General features: G+C 38.3%; 1 long non-coding RNA gene across 1 annotated transcript; it reads right to left on the bottom strand.

The window, feature by feature from the left end:
* Positions 1-2,264: 2,264 nt before the first annotated feature.
* Positions 2,265-13,261, bottom strand: LOC125320752. The gene is made up of 4 exons (XR_007201275.1): positions 13,173-13,261; positions 7,691-7,717; positions 5,756-5,815; positions 2,265-2,339 (listed from the first exon to the last, which is right to left on the bottom strand). It is a non-coding gene; the product is annotated as an uncharacterized LOC125320752 (long non-coding RNA).
* Positions 13,262-27,497: the final 14,236 nt, after the last annotated feature.

Genomic DNA, 27,497 nt, shown 5'->3' with positions numbered 1-27,497 from the left:
GTTGTGCCATTAATCTGTGGATTAAAGTCCCTATCAGTGTACACAATAAAGTACAATGACATCAAAAGAATATCTCATAAAAACTGGGTTACAGACGAAGGGAAAGCCTGACATATAAACTTTAGTTTATGATTCCAGCTCACATTACATATTAAACACAGTAGTTAAGTGCTATTGCTTTCAAATACATTTAGAGACCCAGTTAAATGTATTTCATAGGCTTTAATTTTATATATTCTTTCTTTAGGCAAAATATATCCTTCTATACATGAAATTAGTCTTATTTCAATAAGATAACATTAATCCTTCTTAACTTCCCATGAGATTATCCCTCAACAACTTTCTGTGAGATTATCCTCCCTTTCTCTTTAGTATATACATGAATCAGGGCCATTTACAGGATGAGAGATCAACAGCACAGGAAACATACTGGTGGCCATTGTATGTGGTTGTAATTTTCAATGTTCACAGCTTTGCAACAGGGGAAAACACACTCAGGGAAGAACAAGGGAATTCTGAGGAAATCACCACAAGTTTTAGCAATTCCTTAGAAAACATTGTGAAGAACTCAGCTGCCAGAAGGTGTTCTTTCTTGCAAGAAATGAATTGTGTATCATGCTAAGGGTACAGGCAACCAGATTCTGATATGAGTCATTTGGTGACATCTTTAGTGAAAACCTACTCCAGAAGCCAAGTTATAAGGGATTAATTTTTTTTTTTAACTGTCATTCTTTGTCAAGTGACATATCATCCAAGGAGCTTTGCCCATTATGAAAAACCACTAAAGGCATTGAAACCTGGCATAAATTAAGCTGAGCTCCTTTTCTTTTTAAATGGTTCACACCCACAAACTCTTTTTTGTTGTTGTAAATAAGCTGGCATATTCATGTTAACCAGAAAATCCATTTTATTTCTAGTCTAGTCTTTGTTTCATAATAAACAAAATGCATAAGTATCTACATGAACACATTTAAGTGAGAGGTGCTACTATGACTCACTCCACCACTGTAGAAAGAAAATATTTCTCTGAGCTGATTATGAAAAATCAAAATTACTAGAAAGATACTATTCAAGAGAACTCATGGCTTCTGCAATGAATGCTACAAGTTGAACTGTGTATTTGCAGCAGATTCAAAACTATTTTAATAAATGCCATTTGCAACACTTCTGCTGTTGTTGGTCAAGACATCCTGAAGGCTTGTACCCTGTCAACTAAAAGAAAACACAGTCTGAGACACTTCAAAACTCTTCCCCACCCACTCCATTACATCTGGAACTAATCGAGATGCTGAAAGTTGCATTATTTTCCCCACTTTCAATGAACTTAAACAAGAAGGTACAAGCTTCAGGCCCTGCCAACTGATTGCCTCAGCCCAGCTGTGCAGCCCTCACACCCTCTTGCTGACTCTCTTGCTCACCTACTCATGGAAGCATCACTTTTACCAGCTGCATTCCAGCCTCTGCAGTGCTGACAGAACCCCCTTCACACGTAGTAGATGTGGATTCAAAAATGCTTTCATGCTGAGCAGGGAGATCACAGTACATATCTCGTTCATGAATAGATGCCTACCCACTAAACACCTGCAGAAAAATGGGGAAGTCTTCCTTCATAAAAAACCCAGCAAAACAAAAACCAACCAACCAAACGAAAAAATGCCCAAAACCCCAAACAAAACCAGATAGAAAGATGCAACTGTCACCATATTTTTGCAGGAACCATTTCTGCCGCCACAAGTCACATGTTTCTCTTACTCCAGCCATGCCAGGCCCCAGCTGATGCTGTATTAGCTAAATATTAGTTGCTAGACACTTATGCCACATACAGTGACCTATGGCCCTTGACCACTCATTGCCCAGTGTTGCTCTCCCACCCTGCTGGGACCAGCTCTCCCCAGAGGTGCTTGGTGATATCCACACTGTCAGGATCTGCCTCATACTGACCTGGTTTTTCTGCTGGAAAGCATGTGAGGTACAACTTTGCATTTGACCCTGAAAAACCTCCATGTCATTATGTCAGTCTAGAGATGGCTTCTTTAAAAAGTGTTAGCAAAATATTGCTCTCTGATTTGGTCCTTTCCTTTTGAAACCCGAGCATTTACACAAGAAGCTTTGGGAATTCATTGCTTTCGCGTTACAGTTAGGATTTACCATTTCCTGTAACTCAGCAACCAGAGCAAGTAAACACCTTCATTTTTTCAGTTTCAGTCATTATTCTGACAAACCTGGAATAAGACTTCATCAGAAATGATCTTTCTAGCACTTACCTTCAACTAGTAAATGATAAATATTTTTCAAGAAGTTTTAGTTCATATTTCCCAATGGTCCTTCAGTTTTGCTCTCTGTGAATGGAAAACCAGTAAATCAATGATGCATTTTCCCTAGATAGCAATAACTGTCACCCTGATAAAGCATCACAAAATTAGTATCTGCTAGGGATAGGCAAAAATATGGAAACACAGTATTCAAATGGGAAATCACAGTGGCCCATCACCAACACTAAACAGACCTGTGGTATCTAAATTCCTTTCAGTGATTCTTATTATGAGACTAAATTTTTGGGTAGAAAATACTTGCAAGTGCTTTTTTTTCCCCATTAGTATGCCAAAAAGCTGCATGTGGGTATCTAGCTATCTAGTTGTTATGCAGTCTATGCTGCCTATCTTTAAAATTTTTGCAAGATCAGAAAGCTTTCTGGTAGAGATTTATGCCACTGTCTTTTCCACTGACCTCTTCCCATCTCATTTTTCATAAAGATAACTTCCAGTGGACAAAGAGCCCTTCTGCCAACATAGCTTAAAGCGTTGCCTTGGACAGGCACTGAAATGATGCACCAAGAACAGGACTTTTCTTTTGTCCACGTATAATGCAGCTATACTCAAGATTTCAGAATAAGAGTGTTGAAGAATTTCTCTTTTTTCCCCCATGGATCACAAGAATCCAAAGAAAAGTGAACTATTAGTGCAGGCACACCATATATTTGTTTATGATTACATATCTCATTTATTTCAAGATTATTGTTCTTCATTTGTTGTTTTTTAATATTTTTGATCCAATGGCATTTCTAGTACCATGCTGATATTCTGGAAAGTGCTTTGCCTTTACACTTGTTTGATTTGAGTTATAGTTTTGCACAGTCAGTGAAAGGCACCTACTGATTTCAGGGACACTTAGATTGTCCCTAGAAAGTTGGAAGTACTTAGAGAGAGAAAGTTAAATGTGCTAAAAATTGCTCACAAAAACAAAATCAAGAAAGCAAAAAGTCTGGTGTAGAACATAACAGTCAGTAATAAATAGTTACAAATTAAGAGTTTTCTAGCTGGATCACAGCTTCAGGAGTCAGCAAATGAAGTTCAGAATAACTTACCTTAGGGCTGATACTAAGCCATAAAAACAAAATACTGTTACTTGAATGACTTTAGACTAAATCCACAAAGAAGTTCTTATGTAAAGATTAATTTCAGTTCATGTATAAGTTATTTGCCTTGACATGCTGTACATAAAGGGGGGAGAAGTGGGTTTATTTAGCATGCTATTTGTGGGACCCTTTTTGCTAGCTACCTTGGCACAAGATTAATTGGACCTTAATAAAGTCCTCCTCCTTCCTCACCGGTCACTGTGGAGCTGCTTAAATCTCTAGCTTATACCTAAGCGTCTCTTAGGACTTCCGAACTAGGTCTTTGAAATCAGCACTGAGAGCCAACTTCTGATCTCACTAGCGTTTGTGTGAATTAAAGATTTCTTTAAAACTCCAATGGATTTATTGAGAAATATATAAACAGGGGCAGAATCTGGAATGTCTGTCACTCTACCCCAAAATAGCTTAATGTATATCTCTCCATCAGTAAATGAACAGGAACAGGGCAGATTGGAGTCCTTGCACACATTCATCTGTATTGTTAAGTTTTCAGCAAATTCAGAATAGTTTGTCCTATGCCAGCTGGAGAAAGTTCTGCAAATGATCTGAGTTATGGAGTAAGGCCAGAAATTATCCCAATAAATGTATGGAGAAGGCACCTTTCCAGGAGGAGAGAAAGCTTATATGGTGGTTGTGCTATGCTATTTGCCCTCAGAGTGAGAAATCTGCCCTTTTTCAGTAGCAAATGGGTCAATATTGATGGAAAATCCAGGACTCAAACCCTTGACAGGCAAACTGTTAGCGCTGCTTTATAGAGCTCAAGGTAAATGGCAGCATCTGGCAATTAATGGTAGTGGGGGTGGTCTCACCGAAATTCCTTACTCAGTTCCCAGTTAATACTGCAAACATAGGTCACTGAAAGTACTTCCAGCTTCCCAGGTGTTTGTAGTAATTAATCCTGAACTAATTTAGCTCATTAAGTTGTGAAATACTATTAAGAGGTTTATTAAAATTACTGCTACTGAAATCTATTTCCTCAAGCATGTTTGAAGGGAAAAGGTTTATCCACTAGATGTATCTTCCCCTTTGGCTTTGTAGAGAATAGATAGCTATATATTTGGTCTATTCTCATGAGTAACGGTTTAATCAATTTCTACACATTCTGTGCATTCTTAATCTCCACCAAAATTTCTTTTCCTGCTTTGAGTGCAAGCTGCTAAATACCTATGACCATATGTGGTGTAGATACACATTAGGTTGCAATGGGTTGCAGTTTGCAAGTTCCCCACTGACAGACAGAATTTGAAGCTCTGACAATCACTTACTGAAATATTTTTCCAAAGTACTCTACAAATTTTTAAAATATTCTTCCTGCAGAGATATCTTAATACTTATGGCAACATCATCCAAGGACAAACTGTGGAGGACACCTTTTAATTTAGATAGCTGGAAAAAACTAAAATGGTGGTAACCATATGCTTCCAGATAAATCTGAAGATTTCCTTTAGAAAGATAAAATCAGTCACACACTTAATGTTACAACTGACTTTAAAGTTACAAATTTAACTGGATTAGCATTCCCTGTATGCTTCTCCCTCTTCTCTCAATGTCAGTAGTCCCTTCTAATGGTGGTCCTGCCTCATTGCTCAGCAGTAGAGTTGCAGGGACTTGTACAAGAATTTTCCAGTGGAGGAGAAATTAAGACCTTAGTGTGAACAGACTTTAAACCTGGCTTGTTTTGTTACCACACACACACACACACACACACACAGAGCAACCAAAAAAATGTGGACCAAAACCAACAGGAAGTGAGTCTTCCTCCCAGGAATAATGTCATTACAAAAACTCCTGATATGCAGGGAATCTCTTAGTTTTGATCATTTACTCAAATTTTAAGGAAGGGAGGAAACTGTTCTCCCACTTGCAAAGCACCTTTCCAAGGGCTGCAGTCTCAGCCAGAGTGCAACTTAACGTAGGACTCACAGGACAACGTTTGCTCCCAGCTCTGAGATTTTATTTGCAGACTATGTGTAATGATGCCACCTACTGCCACCTGACAAATATAATTTGTTTAGCTGCAAAGCAATGTGGTGATTATCGTTTTACAAAGTCCTCATATTTGTAGATTCATGACCTTAATTTTGAGAAGAGAGGGAATTTTTCAAGCCATATTGAAATAAACACTCCTCATTAACTTATATTTCAAGACAACTCCTGATTAAACTGTCACACACCTAGTCATAATGCATAAATTCATGCTTTTGTTCTACTGAAGTTAAAACAGATTCTTCACCAAAAATAAATACAGTATCAAATCTCAACAATCTGACTAGAGTTTTGGAAATATATTATGATTTAGATGTTAACTTCTCAGACTAAGAAAAGGGAAACATGACTTACCCACAGGCCAGTATGTCAGTATTTTCAGCAGTACCTAAATCACATGCTGAAATGATCTAGCTAGAAGAAATAAGTAAGAAGTTACCAGCAAAATAATAATCTTTAGATTTACAAGATCATAAGCATGTATATAAATCCTCCTTTATTATTTACTAATTAAAGGGGACTATAACTTCACTTTAATAATTCATAATATTTATTACCCTGTGTTACATTCCTTTCATTCTGAATCTATAAGTAGGGGGACTTTTTAAAATTAATTTTGGACATTTATGACCAATTTTTTAAACTTGATACATAAAATTCTGGTGCACATCCATATTCAGCAAACTGAAGACTTAAATGCATTCTTGGAGTGTTTGCAGGAACACTGTACATGGTTTCATAATTTACAATAATTTCAACAGTCACGGTTGGTGTAATGCACTACACTTCCACCGGAGTTCTAATTGTAGCTGCACATGTTCTGAAGCACAAATATTAAGTCTGCCAAATAATGTATGCCAGTCCTGAAAAGATGTATTTTAAAAATCAAACCTGACTGAAAAAAAATGCAAATGAAGCATGGTTTTACTAAAACCAAATAATATATTAGTCTCCTTTTATTCAGGAAGTGAATGTGAACAATGCATGCACAGGACTCAGAAGAGTTGAGTTCACTTCCACCTTCCCTTCCCTTCTCTCTCAAAAATTCTCAAAATTCAACTTCTAATATAAAACATATAATGGTTATGTTCCTTGATGATCCTTGTAGGTTTATATTTACTTTTCTAAGCCACAAGACATTAGAGTTTTCCAGTACTTGTAAAAGGAAGTTTCACAGATAGGGCAGAAAAACCCAGTAACCATTTTGCCAAATCAGATCCATTGTGAAGTTAGCTTTACATTAATTTAGTTTTTAGGTGTTCTGGTGGCATGAGGCAATTTTCCACACTTGACGGAATTTTAATTTGGTTACAAAAGAGATTACAAACAACTTTGTCTTAGAAAGCTGTACCTAGTTATTTTTGCTCTGAGAGGGTAAGCTGGAGTTTGGGCGTGGCTTTGGCTGACACTACATGATCTGCCATATTTTTCTAAAATACATGTCATTTAGCTGCTGAGATGTTTTTTGTGCTTCCTCCTTCTGAGTTGAGAAGTAATATATTCACTAAATAATTCATAGTAACTAGTAACTTATCATGTAACTAGCTTATTCAGCAGAAAGATCTTGAAGGGTATTTCACTAAAAGGCGACGCACTCAAGAATGGAATTTCAACCTCTTTAATTAACCGTAGCATTGTTAGTTCCAGAAGAAACCACAGAAAGATCCAGAGGCTGACTTGGCATACGAGTTTTATCTTTATCAATCTTGAAGACATAACAAGAGCGAGGGCCTCCAGGTTGTGCTCCACTGGAATCTCTGAACCCATCTCTCTGAGATGCTGATAAGAATGCTGCAGAAACATGCTTGATAGTACTATCTATGAGGCACCCTTTCAGTTAAAGCCTTTTCTTAAAAAGAGATTTTGGGATTTATTTTTTCTTGATTTAGAGGGCTACCTGTCATATATATATATATATTTGGGTTTTTTTTAAATGACAAATAGCTTTTCATCTGAATAGAATATTTTAAAAATGAATGTCTACATACCAATAAAAACAGACTTTTTAATCTGAATATTAGTTTTACAAAACATGAAATCAATTTTGCTGATCATAACCTACTAAAGAATAAGATGATAAGTGGTTTTGGCAAAAACATATTTTACCACTATTATTTTTAAACCAATGTCCAAATATCAGAGACCACAAAGTGTACACAGAGTGAAAAATAAGCATTATAACATTTCCTAAATATATTCCCCATCTAAAAGCACTCTGATTCTCCTTGGAGAATTGTAAAGTTGCAGTTGAACTTGATGGCAATTTCTATTTTTTCCAAACTGGCTTACCTGTCTCTGGGATATAATAGGAAATAGCTGGAAAATTAAAAAGAAAAGAAATGTCAGTATGAAATAAATTTAACTGAGTAATTAATCACTGAATTAGCTACTGCCAAGTTGTATGTTAAATTAATTCCCTCTTACAGGTTTTAAAACAAGATTAAAAGTGTTTACAAGTATTAGAGACTAGTTCTTCCACAAGTAATTTAACTCAATATTTCAATTGGCAAGAGAGAGAAATAGGTTCCTCTGCAGAGATTTTTAAAGGGCGCACTCCCTTTTCATTTCCCACGAAACAACTGGAGAGCCTCATGCTCCTAACTCACTTTCTTGTGAGGATTTAATTCTATTTGGATTTCAGTGGTCTGTTTGCAAATTACTAAGGCAAAACTCTAGCTATAAATGACCCGAAGGCTAGTCAGACATGTAACACGATGTTTCTGGAAAAGCGAAGATGAGTGTTTCAAAGAGACTGTCTAGAAAATGGGTGTGTATATGCATACACATGGACTTTCCTAAGAACTACTCAATCTCATAGCTCCATCTCATTTTATTATAGTGCTGTATACGATCAACTACGGCTAGTGATAAACACAGATATTTGCAGCCATGGACTGTGTTCAAATCTAGGTCACAAAAATTTCCCTACAAAATGCAAAAAAATAAGAAGCTTTGACTTTTGACTGCCTTGTACTTTCTGGAAAAGCAAAATATGTTACCAATATTTTGCCACTTTATTTTCTCCACTAAGTAACATATGGGCAGGATGAACCATCTTGAGGTGAACTTGAAAACAAACATGAAAATGTTGCATACGCTTATGTTGTAAGGTATTTGAACCCTGATAGTATGCCCCAGCCAAACCATCTTTAGCTCTTCTTATCAGAGCCCTCAGAGCGGGACCATGCTGGAATTACCTTCACTGGCTTCACCTGACCTTTCCACCTTCAGCTGCAGCACATCAGCCCTAAGAGGGTTTTTAAGCTCCAGTCTGAAGGTTTAAGGGGAGAGGTGGGGTAGGTTTATATTTGTTCCCTGTCCTTTGTTAGCTTGCTGTTTGGATTTCCTGGGCTAACTTGGCTGCTGATCACTGGATGGGTTTTGTTGCTGGCATCATCTTGATGCTGCGTGCCTGGATTAGAAGCCCCACCTGTTAGAGCCCTCAGGAAGTCATCAAGGACTGGAAGGTAAACTGTGCTAAATTGGGAAAGAAGAAGCTGAAAAACTAAATACCAAGACAGCAAGGAATAGATAAAAAAGGGCTGTGCCACACTAGATTAAAACCAATCATATTATCAGAAAAGTAGGTGTGGAGCTCGTGGACAAAATAGAGAAACCAATCAAGCAGTGTGAGATCTCACGCACAGCAGTTGCAAAATGTATATGTACTGTATCATGTAAAGGTTGTAAGATGTATAAGTAGAGTAACATGTATAAGCAAGCAAATGTATAAATAGTGTATTATGTATAAATAGGTAAAATGCATAAGTAGTGTATTAGGTAAAAGTTGTAAAAGGTATAAGTAAGTAAGATGTATAAGTAGTGTGATATGTGGAAGTTATAAGTTACAGAATGTGTGAGTAAGTAGGCTGTATAAGTTGGATATGATGTCAAGGTTGTGAGATATGTGAGTGGAGTGTATTTGAAGCAATAAGAAGCTTCTGTGTAATCATATTGATTTGTTGATTAGAAGGCATGAGTTCCCACATGTTTACATTTCTTCTTTTTATTCTTTAGCCAGCTTTTGCATCATCCTTGTTATTTGGACAATCCTTGGTGCAAATTTATCAGTGGAAGCATGTTTCTGCAAGGGACCGAAAAACCCTAATTCAGGAGAAAAAAAAAAGTAGTGTAAGTTCTATTTAAGGATTGCTGTCCTCAAAGTTTAGGCTGGATAAATAGAAAACTGGAAGTCTTCATGTTTGAGAGACATAGCAGTGTTTAAAGAGAGTAAGGGTAAAGACAGTTAAAATGAGTAGGATGACAGAGGGAATGCCTTGTGAGGACAGGCTAAAAAGGCCGAGACTTCAAAAGGGAGAAGCCTAAGGACGTGTGTCTGAAATGTTTGAAAAGTCATGAAAGGTTAAGCTGAGTGCAGAACCTTATTTGCTAAATCTTGCAATACTGGAAGTAAGGGGCAATTACTGAAAGTAGAAGAATTGGTTCAACATAGAGGTAGATGCAAAATGCTTCTTTACAGAGCAAAATGGGGGTATGAAATTTGTTTTCAAGGAAGATGTTTAAAAAGGGATTAGGCAAATTCATGAGAATCACTTCCATAGACAGATAGTAAAGGGATAGGCAGGGATATACTTTGTACCACCCTTAGTCCAACAACTGGAGATGGTGGTGAGGTATAAAGGGTGATACTATAGACAATAGATGGGCCCTTGTCCTCCCCTTGGCAGCATATGCCACTGGCACTTTCAAAAGTGAGATGGGGAAGAGAACACATGATGAGTTTTCATGAGTCAATATATTTCTGAAGGGAAGAAGGCCACATGGGAAATTATTGGATTAAGTTGCTATATTTTTCTGGTTTGATTTAGTGGGTTTTTTGAAGAAGAAGAGAGTAGGCTATGTGCTGAATTCAAAGTCTTCATGGAATAACTATAGAACTTCAGACAACTCAAAGTAATTTTAATGAAAACCTTAAATGTTCTGTTAAATAATCTGTCAGAATTCTTCCTCACAGTTTAACGTTATTGACAAATATTTTTAATAAGCTTGCTCAAGGAAGTCATAAATATGTAGCTCATTTTTCATATTTTTTAAAGACTTTAATGACTGCAGAAATTACAAGCTGGTTTATTATTACTATTATCCAGTATCAAATAGGAACACCAGAAAACACTCTACACAGCTTAATCTCAGTCAGCAGTCTTCAGTAAAATTATCTTAAATGGAAGTTGTCTGTGCTCTTTTATTCCAAACACAAAAAAAAAGCCACCAGAGAGTATTAGTTGATCAGTAGGTGGCATAAATTATTCCTGACTCCCCACTACAATCACAGAGCTTTATACAGAACACATTAAAACCAATAAGAGCTTTTATATCAACCACAATGGAAGAAGGATTGGGGTAGTATTTTGTAGTAGGGGGCCTTATGTATAGAGTCACATAATTTAAAAATTATTGCTGCTGAACAAAATGAACACAAAATGTCATCCCAGAGCACTAAATGGTTTTCCAGCAGTTGGCCAACGATTTGCTTCATGGAAAAAGGGCTGAACAAAAAAGTTGCACACCTGCAGCAGCTTTAATATCAAGCCTTATCCAATGATGCTATTTGAAGTACTTTAACTATTTTGGTTTCCACTCTCAATTACCACCTGTCAGAGACTGAAAATACTTCATGCCCCAAACATTGATATAAAGTTTTGCTCATTATAAAGAAGCATCAACCAAAGAAGCCTCCCTGAAGAGTGGGACTTTGAACTGAAAGTCAAACTGTTGATTAGATAAAGGGAAACACATTGTTCAGTCATCTCAGGGTGGGGGAAAGGTTTGCATCCACAAAAGGCCAAAGCCACCAGCTGCAATTATCCCCGGCTGAGTTTGGGGTGGGGGAGAGCCCAGCTCACAGAAGCCAGGTTTAAACAGACTGCCCCCAACCGAGGGGGGAGGAGGAGGTTTTGGGTGCATGGTGCAACCTCTGGTGAGAGACACTAAACACCCATCCTCCGATTACACAAACTGGCCCAGTTGTGGAACCCCCAACCCCACAGGGCACATCCACAGGACATTTCCATGAGAGGCGTGGCCCCACAGGGCTGCACGTGATGCAACAGACCCAGAGTCTGCTGTGAGAGACTGACCCCCACTCCAGGGGGACATGGCCTGAGCATATATACCCATTGGACTCTGTGCCTTCTGGGGGGACCTTTACCACCAAGAGGAGCAGCTGGAGAGGATCAACAAACATTGCTGGGATCCATGGAGTGGTGATATTTTCCTTATTCTGTCCCTGTCACTCTTTCTGTCCTGCCCCCCCCCCCCCACCTATCTTCTACTTATTCTTTTCTCTCTCTCTCTTTCTCTCTGTGTCTCATATTTACCATCAAATAAAACCCTTACTATTGTTACTGGCATATGGTCTCATTTGCACCTTAATTTGGGCAGAGGCATTTTTAAGAACCTTAAAATTGGATCATAAGGCCACCATACAATGATGATGGGTGATTGCTAAGAACACACAAACAGCTGCATTCTCTCCGGTTAAAGGAGGCAAAATAATACAGTAGTATACATCCATGGGGAGAAAGCTGCCATCCTTTGCCAATTAGATGCATCCCTGTCTTGCCTGAGGAACTCTCTCACTTCCTTTCTTCACAGTAGGTCAGATATTAATGAGGAGAACAAAGCTCAGTTTTGATACTGCACCACACCTCCTGGTTGAATGGCTTCTCTGCCTTTGGCATGCCAACTTGCACATGAACTTTGATGTTGTTAATTTTCCTAAGTTATTTTTAGTTCTGAGACAAAAAAAGAGTCCTGGAGCTATCTGATACCTTATACCTGCTGTAATGCCTGCTTACGTTCCTTATAATCTCAGTTCTTTTGCTCTTTACTACTTAGATAGCTGATGTTCCCCAGCACCAATGAAATGGTGAAGTAAAATAGGAATAGAGCTAAAAGACTTTTATTCTTGTGGGCATATATGATACTTGGAGTACTCTGCATCTCAGCAAGGAAAGATGATGCTGTCTGATCAAGTTTAGGCGGGGCACCTAATGGGAATGGCAGCTCCCATTTCCCCCAAAGAGGGAAATTCTGTGCAAGAAGAACAGAAAGAATAGAGGAGAAGGCTTCTTACTCGTATTCCCAAGCCCTCTGCACTAGCTAAAAGGCCTCCTTTAACACCTCTCATTTATAAAGCTATTTAGGTTAATGTACCTCTGAGAACTCATTAGTGAAAGCAGCACAAACAGAAAGAACTGCAGAAATGTTTTTGTTCAGGAAATCAGAAAGCAATACAAAGTACCTGGAGATTTACAGGAAGCAAAACTGTTACTAAAGTCATGTAATCAGGCAGGTATTGTGAGATGAAATTACATGTTCATCTCTGTCAAGCATTAGGGAAGAGAATGGGAAGAAAGGCTCCTCTGTCCATCTTTTTTCTTTGCTATCTCTTTCAAGTCTCTAAAACTGGGTTTACAAGATTGCAGAGGCTCAAAATTCACTCCTTACTGGGCTCTGCTCTTCATACAAATCAATGAAGAATGAAATGAGACCCCAGGGCTTCTTACTTGCCTTGACTGCTCATTATCTCTGGATCTTTCTGACAATTTCAAGACAGTCAGTGGTTCGTTTGCTCTAGCTAAATCACTTGATCTAAGAAGGACTGTTAACACCCCCTAATATTGTCTTTTTTTTGACTTCCAGACACATCAGTTAGGAGAGCAAAGTAAGTGCAAACTTGATTTTTTTTCCTCCTTCAACAGAACATATCTATTCATTCTATTAACAGTAGGAGACCATACTTTCTCACCTCCTCATAGTGCTTCAATGCCTTAAACCTCGATGTCCATCAGATTGCATTACAGAGGCAAAGCTTTTTGGTAGAATTGTCTCATTTCATCAGACTCCAGTAAGAAAAGCACAAAACAAAAGGAGAGGGATAATGAGATTCCTTTCTAATTAAAGAATACCTTTCCTTTCTTCCATCAGCAGTATGCTATTAACAGGAAAAAACCAGTACTTTATTAAGGTTGTATTTATATACAAGCAAACTAATCAGGGGCTTTGTCTTGCATGTTTGCTCCTGAAGTAGTCAAAAACTGCATAGTGAACTTCCTAAATTCATTTGAATCAGACAATTTCTTAAAATAGACAGGAAACATTCAAGGGATAACTAAATCCCCACCACCTGTGTGTCATTCTGACTCACAGCCCCAGGAAAGCAAACACTGAAGTCAGTGAGAACCTTTCCATTGACACATGTAAGTTTTACCCTTTTACTCCCATCTAAGCTAGAAGAAGATCAGATCGTCTTCGTGATCCTTTAACCCACGTTTTCTTGTTCATATGGGCAAAATCTGCAGGAAAATAGCACATTTCACAGATGTCCATGATGAAAGTTACAGGGGGCATTGCACTTACGGGAGCAATCAGGCTCCAAAGGAGTCACACTGTTCTCTCTCAGCATTACCATGCATTGCAGGATAATCTGGCAGTATTAGTCTAATTAGGTCCCAATGTTTTTTTTTTTTTCTCCCATAACAGAGAACCAGTTTATTTCTCTTGTGCATTAACCAGAAAATAGCATGGCTACAAAACAGTAGTTGTGCTCAACCTGCTGACAAGCGTACATGGTTTGAAATCCACAGGTGACCCATACCTGAACTTAAAACCTCCGTTTTATCCTGTCATTTGCATTCTCTTCAGTCTACTGCTACCTCAGAGTGAAAACTTGGAGATGGTGAACTTGTAGTGTGTTGCTCAGCTCCTGAGTAGGTTGTCTCAGATCCACTGAATCCAGTGCAATGGTGTTTGTTTACATGTTCTCTGAATAGCCACAAGCTATTAAATAAAGTTTCACTGTGTGACTGTAACAAGTACGAACAGTGGGACTGTGTCTGCATAGGGTGGACTAAAATCCTGCCATCATGATGAATCAGACTGATCAGACTGAATTATTGCTAAGCCTATGGATAGGGAATACAGAATTGCTCTTTGCAATGCCATTTTAGGTCATTGGGTCCTTGGCCCTATGGTCCTTTTGAAAATATAGCTATATTCACACAAATAGTGGGTCTGCATATGATTAGCCAGGAAGCCTGTAAATGAAATGAAAAGTTTGACAATTTATATATTTCTGGAATTAATCTAGAAATTAGTTTGTTGCTGAATACACATGGGCTGTGTGCACAAAAATGAAATGGTAAGATCACAGCTATTATGAACTTCGAAAACATCCCTGAGCTCAGTACCTTGTACAGCCAAAATAAGGAGCCATACAAATTTTCACACTGGAGCTCTCATATATTAGCATGGTCCATTTGAAACTTAATACACGTGGAAGACACACATGATGAATACCTAACTTGGAAAGCTGAGAGAGGCAAAATTTTCTAGAAACTAGAAAACTAGAATTTGCTTAGCCAAATAACATTTGAGCTGAATCAAAGAGATTTGATGCCTCAAATCTGCTAAAGCTTACAGATGTTACAGCTTATTTTCTCTGCCCTGGAGTTACAGTATCAAAGAATTTGAGCTGCTATATCCACTTTTCATAGTCGGTGTGGTAGGTACTGTCACATTCAGCATGGGTTTTTTTAAGTGACTGGACCATCTGCAGAGAAACACTGTGTAGGCATCTAGAAAGGCTGTGACCAGTGTATAAAGACAGCACTATCTTAATGTATTGACACTGAAATTATTTTACATCTCTGAAACCTAGTCCCTTACTACTGTGGGAAATTCTACCAGAGTGCCTAAGGTATCCAAGAGTGTGAGTGAAAGCTCTACAAGGTACACTTCGCTCAGGAATTTTCCACTTACAAAACTGGCATTCATTATAGCTATCACATCATGATCAACATTCGAAGGTTAATAATCATTCTTACAGGTAACCAGAATGGCAGAGAATCAGCCTGTTCTGAAAAGAATGCATGAAAATTACTTTGATAGGCTGGCTCTTATTTTATAGATCATCTTGATGTTTTTTATCTTTTCTTAAAAGCTAGCTGAGAATGCATGAAAGAGTTGTTTCTGCCAATGGAAGTAAAAGGGCAGAATATGTTTTCAAGGGATAGTGCAAATGACACAATCAGTTAATATCTACTCAGGAAAGAGATTGCAAGCTCAATAGCTAATACACCTAGAATAAGGAGGACTCTGAATTTGACTTGACTTTTACACTTCCCTGTTGGATATTGTAGCAGCTTGAGCTGAAGTTCAGCTGGTGCAGAATTTTGAGTGGGTGCTGAGATGCTTAGGGTAATTTTGTGTACAGTCTACATCTGTGAAAGCCAAAAACCAGTGAGAGGAGCATGAGTTTTGTCCTTGATCTCTGCTTTCTTCTATCCTGTTTGCTTCTTTCTTCTCACAGGTGTACCTGCAAAACAGATGACAGAGCCATTTGTGTCCCTTGAAGTCTGCTTAATAAGAAAATCCATATCTTTCTGACTGTTCTGATTAGGTTCAACCTAGCTAAACCATTTCCCTTCCTCTTTCATTGTGCTTTTTCTCATTTGCTTTTATGGCATTTCCTTTCTTCAAAGCACGGCCCCCTGCTGTGTTCACTGTTCTCTCTACTTTTTCCCCCTATTCTCCTCCCAATGTTTCTCCATTCATCTATTCCCTTGCCTTTCATTTTGCCAGTACTGTACCCTTATGGACCCCCTGCTGTCTCTGATATCCTATTATTTCTCCCCTGCTTCCTCAATAGACATCAAGTTATATACAACAGGTTTGCAAGAAAATATTAATGTAGGCAGGAGCACTAAAAGACATAACATTCCTGAAATACTGAAAGCCCAGTGACTTATAGGAACAGAAGATCTCCTCTTCAGTATGGGGTTTGATGCTGTGGGCTAAAGTGCTTTTCTTCCATTAAAATAATTTTTTCCTCTGAAAAAAATCCAGAAACAGTGCTTAAATCCTTAAAATAATTTATGTTCCAAACCCACAACGTTATACAGGAATCTTTCAAATATTATTTATTATTTAGGAGACCTTGAAATTTCAAAAAGGAACTAATTCACAGGTTTCTGTCACCTCTCTATTACCCATGTTCCAGTTTACTTATGGCTGATCTCTTTGTACTCATCTGGTCTCTATGGCAGGTCAGTGGTTCTCCACCCGTTTCTGACATGCTATCAGAGAGGTTTTACAGATTCATCTCTCTTTATTTCCTCCATTTGATAATGTATTTGATTTATATTTAATAGTATATATATATACACTATATATATATCTAATATAATATATTAGATCTTGAGCTGTTTTCTCTCTTAACACTGCCAGGAATATTTCTCTCAGTCTATCTTATTGCACTCATTTTTATTACTTTCTCTTTCAGTCCTATCTTAGCATTGGTTAAATGTAAATAATTCTCATGCAAAGTTATTCATAAAGATGTTAATTTTTAACCATACCTAGTATCGTCCTCTTAAAAACTGTCAGAAAGTAGTTATAGGTTTATCGTATGACTTTGGAAGGGATTATGAAAGCTTTCTTCACTGGGCTTGGCAGAAGCCTCATGGGGCTGCAGCTCATATGAAATGATAATGACTTGTCTTTTATTAAATTCGTTCATTTGATGCTCTAAATAATACATTGTTGTCTAGTGCTCTGTTTGAAGATAAGTGTGAAACTGGTCCTTTCCTGGGTTGATGGAGGATACAACCAAAATATAGTCAATTACTCTGTGGTTCCCAGCCATACATAAAAAATATGTTCCCAGCCATACATAAAAAATACATACAGAAATAACAGGTAGGCAAAGAAATATTTTTAGTAAGTGCTACACACTGGGGTAGACCAGGTCTTGAGAGTCTTCTCCATACCAGGAGACTGCCTTAGCAGTATGTTACTCTGCCTTCCTGCTGCTCCACATCCATGTAGCAGTGGGAAATGTTCTGTGGTAAATAAGTATGAATCAAACCTACGAGATCTATTTTTTTGAATCCACTGTCACATATCTATGTTTTCCACTAAGGAGGGACTGTTTATAACCAGATATTAATTCAATATTCATTCCACAGAATGCTTGGACTGACAGCCTACAGCTCAGTGCTCTACGAGAGGCAAGAGTCTACAGCCTGAAGATATAAGTTTATGCCAGGTGCCATATGAATATCTGTAACCCATCCTAATATACTCTCTTACTTCTAAGAAAAGGGCAGGACACCACTGAAGCCAAAAAGCAAACATTAACTTTTCTGCACACTGTCTCCAGAAAGCACCAAGTTACATTTGTTGGCACTTCCATCATGGAATATTATCAGTTGAAGATTGATGACCATCGGGCCTCTGAAAAATCTGCGAAGTAAACTGTATGCTGGCAGTTCTTTATAAACATTGTGTAAAGTGTTAATGATGAGAGAGAGCAGCTTTAGCACTTGTCTCTACTTTGACATCAGAGGAACTGGGGATCAGCAGAAGCAAGGAGAACAGTCAGCAGGGAGAGAACATTGATGAGGAACAGACAAGCAAGTCAAGAGAAGAAAATAGCAGGGCAGAGGCTGGACGCAGAGAGAGAAAAGACAAGGGATTCTGAAAGGATGAGGGGAACTGGAGGAGAGGAAAGGGACTCTCCTTGTTTAGCTCTGGGCTATGTAAAATGTGTGGTAAGCCACCATCAGGCAGACAGATCCCATGCCTGTCATGTTTCCAAATTTCAGTGTGCTTCTAGAGCAAGTTCTCTACTTTGGCAACAGGAAGGTGTTTTTGAAAGCCTTCGTGATGATGTTTTTTGCCCAAGTTTAGATACTTGGAGTGTTGTTTACAAGTGGCAAACAGACTTAACCATGTGACTTCTCTCCATTGAGAGACTGTAGAGGGAATGTGGGAACTTACTTCTTTAAGCACCTAAAGTTTCAGTGCAAGTTGCCTGCCAGAGTTAAGCAGAGAGATTGTAACACAGGCATTTTAAGTAGAACCTGGCTAGCAGGTTTGAATTCCTTGTTCACAGTTGAGATCATCTCTTCTTTTTTTTTTTTTTTGAAGACATATAGAGGAAGGCAAATATTTCTTAATTTCTCCAGTAAAAGTGACTTGTTAGGTCCTAGATATCAACTTTCATCTCAGCTGCTGTCTGTTAGGAGCACACTTCACTCTGGGGTAAAATGTTGGAACTACAGTATCAAACGTGTAAAGGTTATGGGGAAAGGCATTATGTGGTTTCTATCTTGTTAACTCCGAATTATTCTCAGCAGTAAATGAGAAGGATTCCTGCAGTGATTAACAAGGGATGCACTTTGCTATCATAGAGGAACATGGGTCCCAGCTTCTCAAGTCCTAGACCTCAGTAACCAGGTTTCCTATTTTCCATGTGACTCCCTTTCAGTCAGGTGTCAAATAACTATTGCTCCTGACAGGACTATACAGGTTGGGGCTGTACATTTCGCACAGGTCAGCCTAAGGGGAGACAGGTAGAAAAGGTGATGGTACCAAACACTAGGAACAGAAAGTGAACAAGCACAGGGATTTCTATTGTTCCTGTTTTCTTCACTGCTTTCTGATCACCAAAAGGGAAGATATTCCCATTTTGCTAGTCTCACCAGCCTCCTCCACTTGTTTCCCCTCATACATGTTCAGATGTTGGAGAAGTCCCATCATTCCTGTGAAAAATACAGTGAACAAAGGAAGTTCTAATCAGAGGCACCTCTCTTCTTCAGTCTTTGTTCTCAGAGAAGGTTTCACAAGGAGGGGTGTTTGCTGTCCTATGCCTTGGCCTGTATCTGCTGCTAAGGCAATTTCTTTCAGGTCTTTTGGAAGTATTGGTTCACTTTTCACTAAGCAGGAATAAAATTCCTATGAGGGGTCTTTCTCTCTGTTCTCACATTTTTTCTTAATGTTTCCAATGACTCACATCAATACAAATTACTGTGATATGTATCAAACAGCCATGGTAAGAACTTGCAAGGATTGAAAGGATGACAACAAAGCAAATCTATTTAACTCTGAAGTTTACTGCATGATCAGATTTGATTAGTTAAACGAGTCCAATCTTATTGTTCTGAAAATTTAAGGTGTTTTGAGGTTATTGTGCAAAGCTGCACCAAACTTGTGTTTTACAATACCACATTGACAAATCAAAGCTAAATTAGGCAGGTCTGACAACTTTCTCCTTTTATTAAAATAAATGTCTTAATCATTACTTTTAAATTAAAATTTTTCCCAGTGTATTTTAAAAATCACTAACAACTCTTGTTGTTAAATCTTTCTCTGCTTCCAGGTTCTTTTCATCGATGAAGAAGTGCAGATAAAACAGTATCCTGGGGTGACTGTATGATACTGTATTCCCTATTGTCTGCCCTATGCCAAACATGAATCCTGTGCCTTCCTGTGTTTTCAAGCTGTTTCTCAGGAGAGGGGGGAGAGAAACCAGGCGAATTTTTCAGAGCGGTTTGTGCTCAAGGGTACACACTCCCCTGCGTTCCTGCTGGTACAGAGCCGAGGAAAGCACCTTCCTGCTTTTAGCCAGCTCTTGGCTCCTTTTTTCAGGAGAGAGACTGAGAGTTAAAACTTCTTTGCTTTTTAGATAGCCTGTTAGTTGAGGAAAGAAAGGGGTTTTTTTCCCTGGGACTTTGGCTTCTTCTTGTTCTCCTGGAACTGTTCAGCAACACCAGAACATCACTGGGAGGCCCCACACCACGGCCTGGAGGGACCCACTCTGAACCCCAGCTCCAGAGAGGGCAGAGTCATACCTACAAAGAACACTGAATCTTCCTAGGTCTTCTCCACAGCAAGAGGTTTTATTATTCAACATTATTCATTCTTTTTTCCATGTCTGCGTGCACTTTGCTTGTTAAATAAATAGGTTTTATTCACTTTCCTCTGGGGAATTTCTTTCCAAACCTGGTGGAGGAGGAGCTGCTGAAATCTGCCTTCTAACAGAGGGACGTTCATTTCGGACATTTTTCCTCCACATTTGTCTCAAACTGGGACAAACAGGTAATAAAACAGAAGGAAAGTCTTTTTTTTTTTTCAGGTGACCAGTCCATTCTCATGCAAAATCATTAAAGAATGTAGCTTTTTGCTTATTGTTGGAAAGAAAGCTCTGATCATCTTCCATCCACATCTTGGCTGTACCTTCTTTCTCCATGAGAAATGATGTGTGAAAAGCAAGTTTATGAAATTGAAAGAGTAGATGACATAGGCTGAGAGGCCACCAAGAAATTTGGCTGTTAGTAATGGGAACATCTTAATTTGTCCTTCTGTCCATGTATTCCCATGGAAATGACAATGTCTGCATGTAGTCTGACAATGTGTAATAGAGTCAGAAAGCATATATTAATGGAAATTTCTGATAGTATCATTTAAATCTGGTCATGGTCCAAAGACTGACTTCTGTCTAGCACAGACTAACAAATTCTGTTTTCTAGTTGTGCTTTTAGTAACTTATGCTTGATTGTATGTTGGATTTATCTTAGTAAACAAAGATGTTAGCAGGTATATCAAAATGAAAGTATCTGTTATTCAGGTGTATGGAGAGTATGTAAAGGTTCACCTGTAATTGAAAAAACAACAGGTAGGTAATTCCAGGGAATAGATAATGAAACATGAAAGGGATCGATGAATCTATTTGAAGTCATGTGAAAGAAAAGAGGATTTTTTTTTTAAAAGAGAAGAGTTTATATTTGAAAACTTTTGCAGATTTAAAAATACTACATGAGATTATTTTGAAATAATAGATCTAGATCTTATCTTCATATGCCATAATAAAATGCTGGAAAAATGAAGCTACATGGGCATAGAGTCAGCTTAGACTTCTACTTGTGAGTCGTCTCAAACCAGCTCAAAGAGAAATGAGGCAAGTAATACAAAAAATAAAAGCAGCATCTAGAAAAAAAAAATACTGTGCAACAATGATGCTAGGGCATTTGGGTTGGGATTATTTTTGGGGGGAATATAGGGTAAATAATTTCTTGAAGCAATTAATATGGAGTCCTTATAGAGAAGGTGACTTTGGGCAAAGTCAGACAGACCCACTGGAACATAAAGAGACATGATCATTTAGCATAAATTAATTTATTGACCCATAAGTGAAGATGAGACACTTGCCATAGCATGCTGATATGTATCATTTCAGTTTGTGTGGGGAAAGAAAAAATAAATTTTCTTCTTCTTGTACCTGCCAATATTTTAAGTTGTTATCATGTTTCAGAGTATTTTCCTTCTATGTGCTTGTCACTGGAGCAAGCGATGACAGACCTGTTTCATGTCTGACATCCAGCGTCTTTTAACAGTACTTTGAAAAATGATTCACATCAACTCTATACCAGATTAGTCAGCCTGACAAATACAGCCCATCTACTCAATGAGTGTCAGAGTCCCAGCCCTCTAAAACTCTGGACTTAACATATGTAGTCAAGCTTAGAGTGAAGGCCATAAATCTTCCAGGGCTGTGGGAGCTGCAGTTTATTTGATAGCTGCAAGTCGCTGAGGACTACTTTGAAGTCTCAGTGAAAGACTCATATTCTTCCAGGGTAGGACTTGGACCAAATCCAAAATCATACTGTGTAGTTTAATTGAATGAATGAAACACAATGTTGATTTGCCAGCTGTTATATTAGAACCCATGCTTTTAATTCCTTGCTCACAAATTACTCTCTGCATGCAGGCTGGACTAAAGGACTGTTCCACTTAACTCTCAGTAATTCAGAGCCCGTAGGGAGCTCCGTTGCACACAATGCAAATATTCAGAATAAATAGCAAAATATTCCTTAGTATGTAAATGAAACACCTTCAGAACTTTTAAGAAGTAACACAGTCTCAAAGACTACCAATCACATTCTGCAATGAAATGTGTACAAAACATGCATGCATACATACTTACATTACAGTGAGATACTTTAGTCTGGTCTTGGAGTGCTAAGATTTGTCTTCTATTAGTCTAGTCCAATTTTGAATTCAAAAAAGGATTAATTCAAAATTCTCTTGCCTTCACCCCATCCAGTATCATGAATTCCAACAGCCTATGCCCAGTCTGGCATATTTTAAAATGAACAGTCTGAATTGCTGAAAATGTGACAGAACCTAGAACAAAGATTTGGGTAGGCAGAGGAACACAGCTTGAAGGCAGATAATGGTGTTGAAATGTAGCTGTCATTTCCAAGTGGAAAGATTTGAAAATAATTCTTCACTTACCTGTCAGGATGATTTAGACGAAAGGAGAGAATAATTGTTGCTTCTTCTATAAGTGAAGAACTGAGAAGGTCTGAGCTCTTAGCTTTTTGTTATGTTCTAAGAATGCAGCATTAGAAAGTAGAAATGAACTTTAGAAATTAGATGTTTTAGCCACATGGACAGTCATTGGCATCTTGAAAAATGGATTACAAGGCCACGTCCTGAAGACCACCGTTGCTATTGTATTCGATTCAGTCCACAATGTCACGTTTTATAGACCATATGTGATAATCCAGTTCCCTTTCACAACTGCAGACGGCTAGATGCAGATGTGTAACATCTCAGTGAAGGTAGAGAAGGAAACTGATTACCAAAGATACATACTTGATATCATAACAGTTAGTAAATTACTAAAATCAACACTTTTAAAACCAAGAAGATATGTTCTCAATAAAAAATTATCATGGAGTGATATTAGAGTTCATTTGCATACGTTAGGGTCTTAGGATAAGTATATCAAATTAATTTAATTTGCTGTTGCATCTTACTTGAAGGCAAAATGTGCCTCTGGCCAAACATTCAAAGTTTAGGCCTGTTGCATTATTTACAAAGCATTAAATGACAGTTTTAAAGGCAACTTCTAAATATATAACGCACACATTTAACTGAGGAAACAGTCATTTTGTAATAGAGACAAAATCCAGGATGAAAAGTTTAAATAGTTTAGTGAAATATCATTTTTGTCCTACCACTGCAACAGATTCATTATGATGCAGTGCTAAATTTCTGTTTTAAAGAAACATTCATCCTCACAGAGAGGATGATGTGGTCATTATGTCTATTCAGCAACTTCTCTTCTTGTTGATAACATGTGACCCTGTCACTTCTCATACATCATACACTGCTGAAAAGACAATTATTTTTATCCCTGGTATTCCATTTATTGGAGGTCTTCAAAGATATCAATAGATTGGTTTTCACAACTGTTATTGTCTCTTTTACAGAGAAGTTCAGCAGACAAATAGGAATATATGGACACCCTTAGGAGTATTTCATATGGTACTGGATACTTTTCTGTGCAGCTGAATACTGTTCTAGATATCTAATATGACAACAGTGGGAAGTTAGATATTTAACACACTTCCAGACATTCTCACATAAATAATCCAAAACATGTTGAGGATGTGTGCTTGGAGAAGACACAGGCTAGGTCATAGGGAGCTAGAAGAGGTACTTTGCTTTCACATTTGCTTAAATTGACTTGGGCAAGTCACATAGGAGGAAAAAAACCCACCAGTTTTTCTGTCTTTAATATGCTATTTAACAATAATTTTCAAATTCTTCTTACAGTAACATGACCACCTCCCAGCATGGCCACCGAACAAGGCAGGATCTAATAACATTTTTCACCTTGTATGTAGAGGTTGGTATATCCATCTTTTGTGATTCAGCATTCTTTACTAGCTTATAAAGATCACCTGGATGTTCTGCTTTCTCCTGACAGACTCAGAATGCAGCACAAGCAACCTGTTAATATCAACATTACAACTTTGAAAGTATGAAGAGCAATTCTGGATGCCACACATTATTAATTAGGAGGTATCACAGATTATGTTGGCCATACAGACACTTAGAAATTAAAGTCGAAGTGGAACTACAACAGCAGTGGGCAATAACATTCTCTGCCCATGCACTCAAGCATCCCTGGATACCAATAGGAATAACAATGAGGAACACCATCTGCTGAAATAATCTCTTTATACATGCTTGGCAGACCTGCAAAAAAGGAGGGGGAAGGAAGGCATGTGGAGGGTTTCTAGCCAAAATTTGCAGCTAGATAAAGGTAAGCACAGCAGATGTTGTCAGCACTTCACTCACAGGGTTTTGTTTGTCCAGCCACTGTTTTTTAGTAGGGACTAGAAAACGTCATTCAAGGGACCCACTGAAATTGGCCTGGTACTTTTCAGCAGTCAGGTGTTAACAACAGACAAATACATGCTGCTGTGAAATAAATTTAGATCCTAACAGAACCCAACTGCAATCATTGAGATGGAACTAATGTCTTTTGTGATTTCTGCACGGTAGGCTAAACCAAATGCTTTACAGAGAAGAGAAGGGATATTTTCTCCTATAGAAGCATGTGAGTTCAGACCTCCATCATTTTAAATGTTAGTCCTTGGAACACTGATAGTTCAGTTCACAAGCACATAGCAGAGATATGTCAGCTGAAAACCAAAATAAAACTCCTATTGAGCACGTTTCCAAGTATCAGAGATATATAGCATATTTACAGAGCATCATACAGTTTTACAAAGAATTTCAAAGGAACACACTACACTGAAGCTGTACCCTTATAAACATGATTTTTTCCATTTTCAGTAAAAATCTGCAGTCTTTGCTCTGACCTGATTGCTCAGGGTCTAAGAAATTTTTGGCCTTGCCTTTGCCAGAAATGACCTTAGCTTGCTTTAATGACTGTGTGTTGCGGTCAGCTGGATAATGCCTGTCCACTTATAACTTCATTTGCAGGAGTATTGCATGTGGCAAAGGCTTGGCAAACCTTGGTGGTCATTGTGGGACAAGCAACAGCCCTTTGTGTCAGGTGGGGCAGATGGAGGCTTCTGTTCAGCTTTCACACTTCTCGTTGGAAAACATGTGAAATAACACCAAGCAGACACAAACAATTTAAAGTCTATTACTGATGAGACATCTCTGCATTAATTTGAACAATAAGCATATATTTTTGCAACAGAGTTAATTTTGACTGTTAAGATATTCATTTGACTAAGAGTAAGTGCTTAGTTTCAGGTATATGGCACGTTCCCTTCTGCTCATAACAACACTTGCAGTGTATGGGGACCATTTACTATCAATTTTATGCCCTCCTGCAACAGCACTTTAAAGATGATTATGAACACGTGAATACATTTCTGCTGAATTAGCCAGAGCACGCAACATGAATTTTATGTTAGATTTATGCTGTTATGCTGACTTTATGTCAGCTGTGGAAAGACAGATGACACGTGATAAAGCCTGTTAATAGCACATAGTTAACATACTAGAAGTTTTGCTTTAATTTGAGTCAGCACTGAAAGATTATATGGGATCAGCACTTTGTTCCTTGCAGCTGCAACAGTTTGGTCTGGTACTGGGAACCTGAAGACAGGCCTTCCTGTATCCTAAACTTGTGGCCTTAGAAACTCTGATGTACTTTTGACTGATATCCTATCTTACTCCTTTTCAACTCACGTAGGCTCTAGGATGTTCACACGACAGAGAATGCTCCTTTAGATTCAATAAGTAGGGGATATTTTGATGAATATGCTGATTATTTATCTCCTCAGGGCTTTTGTTGGTCACCTTATCTTCCCTTCTTTCTTTCCTCTCCCTTCCATCTCTGTTTATAATTCTCCTTGATTTTCTCCTTTCTGGCTTTTTCACTCCTTATCTCTTGGCTATGTCTCTCCCTTTCTCTTGCCTTCCCTGTTTTTTGATGAGTCTCTCTGCTCTGGCTTTCCCACAACCCACCCCACCCCTCCTTCTTGCTGCTCTCACTCTGCAGACTGCTCATCAGTACTCCTTTGCTGAGGAGCAGAGTGATGGACTGGGATGCAGGTTCCTGGTTTGAATGAGATGTTCATGTTTATGGAAATAATTGTGTGGATGGCTTTGCTTTGACTACAAAGCTGTAAGTGGTGCTGGTAGTTTAGCATTTTCAATTTCCACTAAGTGAGCAAATGGGAGGTAAATAATGGCATTTACATAATGAATATAAATCCATTGTAATTTGATGATATTCAACAAGTACCTGAGGAAAAAAAGCGTGATTATTTGATAGAGGTCAGACTGTCAATGTAAAAATGTATTCATTTGAAATTAAAACCCAAGGACACTAATAATAAAAATGTAAGAAAAAAATAAGATATTGTGGAGTAGGGATGGAACTCTCAGTTTGTAAAAGTCAGACAAATCTTTCTTACTTGCCTAGGGATGGAAATTACATCCAGAAAAGATGGTTTAAAAATAAAAAATCAAATCAGTAGGAACTAAATTAAAACTATATTAGATTAGAGTGGCATACTGACCTTCTAAAAGCTGTAGTTATCCTATTCACAGTACTACTGAATGGACTGTTGTATCACCGGATGACTTTTGGTTATCTCCATGAAGGAAGCTGATGACTTTGATCCAGGCTGTAAAGCAAAGTCAAAACATACAAGAAATTAACATGAATGACAAGAAAACATAGACACTGTGGTGGTTTTAGCAAGAGCTAAAAGGAACTCTTTCTTCTTGGCAATTGTATCACAAGAGAAAAATGGCATTTTAGGATTGTTAATACATCCAGAGGGCTAACAGGGTAAGACTGCCACATCAGCAGCAGAGAACAATAAAATAATGCAATGCTAGCTGAAAATGCAAAACAGAAAAGATCTTTATAGAGGGCAAACCTTCATTAATATGAAAAAAGATTATATGTCCCAAGGGGATCATTTCATGTTGCAGTGGGGATACTGCAACATGCATATACCAAACCAGGAGTCCCGTGGAAAGGAAATATATATGGACAGACAGATTCTTGATAGCTGTTTCAGAGATGTTTATTTCCCCAGCCGCATGGCCGGAGCTCTGCTCAGGAACTGTTCCAGTCACGAGACCAAGGGTCCTTCTGCCCGCGCAGGGAACACAAACCAACCAATGGGAACGAGGCTGAGCAGGGGCAGGGAAACCCCGTGTCTGTGCCCTCAGGGCCCCTCTCCCAGGGCTACACGGCAGGGGAGGAGACCCCAACAATTTCATACTTTGTGGCTGTCAAAGGAAAGAAAGTACTCAGGAACTCTAATTTCATCCATCCCTTCCCTTAGCAATCAGTGAGCTTTCAAATCACCCTTCCCCTCTCTTGAGTTGTTTAATCCAGATCATAACTAAAGAATTTTATTGCTGCCTTAATCTCTCAGGCTTCAGTATGAGATGTGCATGGACTTGTTTCTGTAGCCCCTTGTTCCAACAGACTCCA

The sequence above is a fragment of the Corvus hawaiiensis genome, chromosome 2 (genome assembly GCF_020740725.1).
Source record: "Corvus hawaiiensis isolate bCorHaw1 chromosome 2, bCorHaw1.pri.cur, whole genome shotgun sequence".
NCBI classification, from domain to species: domain Eukaryota; kingdom Metazoa; phylum Chordata; class Aves; order Passeriformes; family Corvidae; genus Corvus; species Corvus hawaiiensis.
This window is presented reverse-complemented; position numbering and strand designations above follow the sequence as displayed.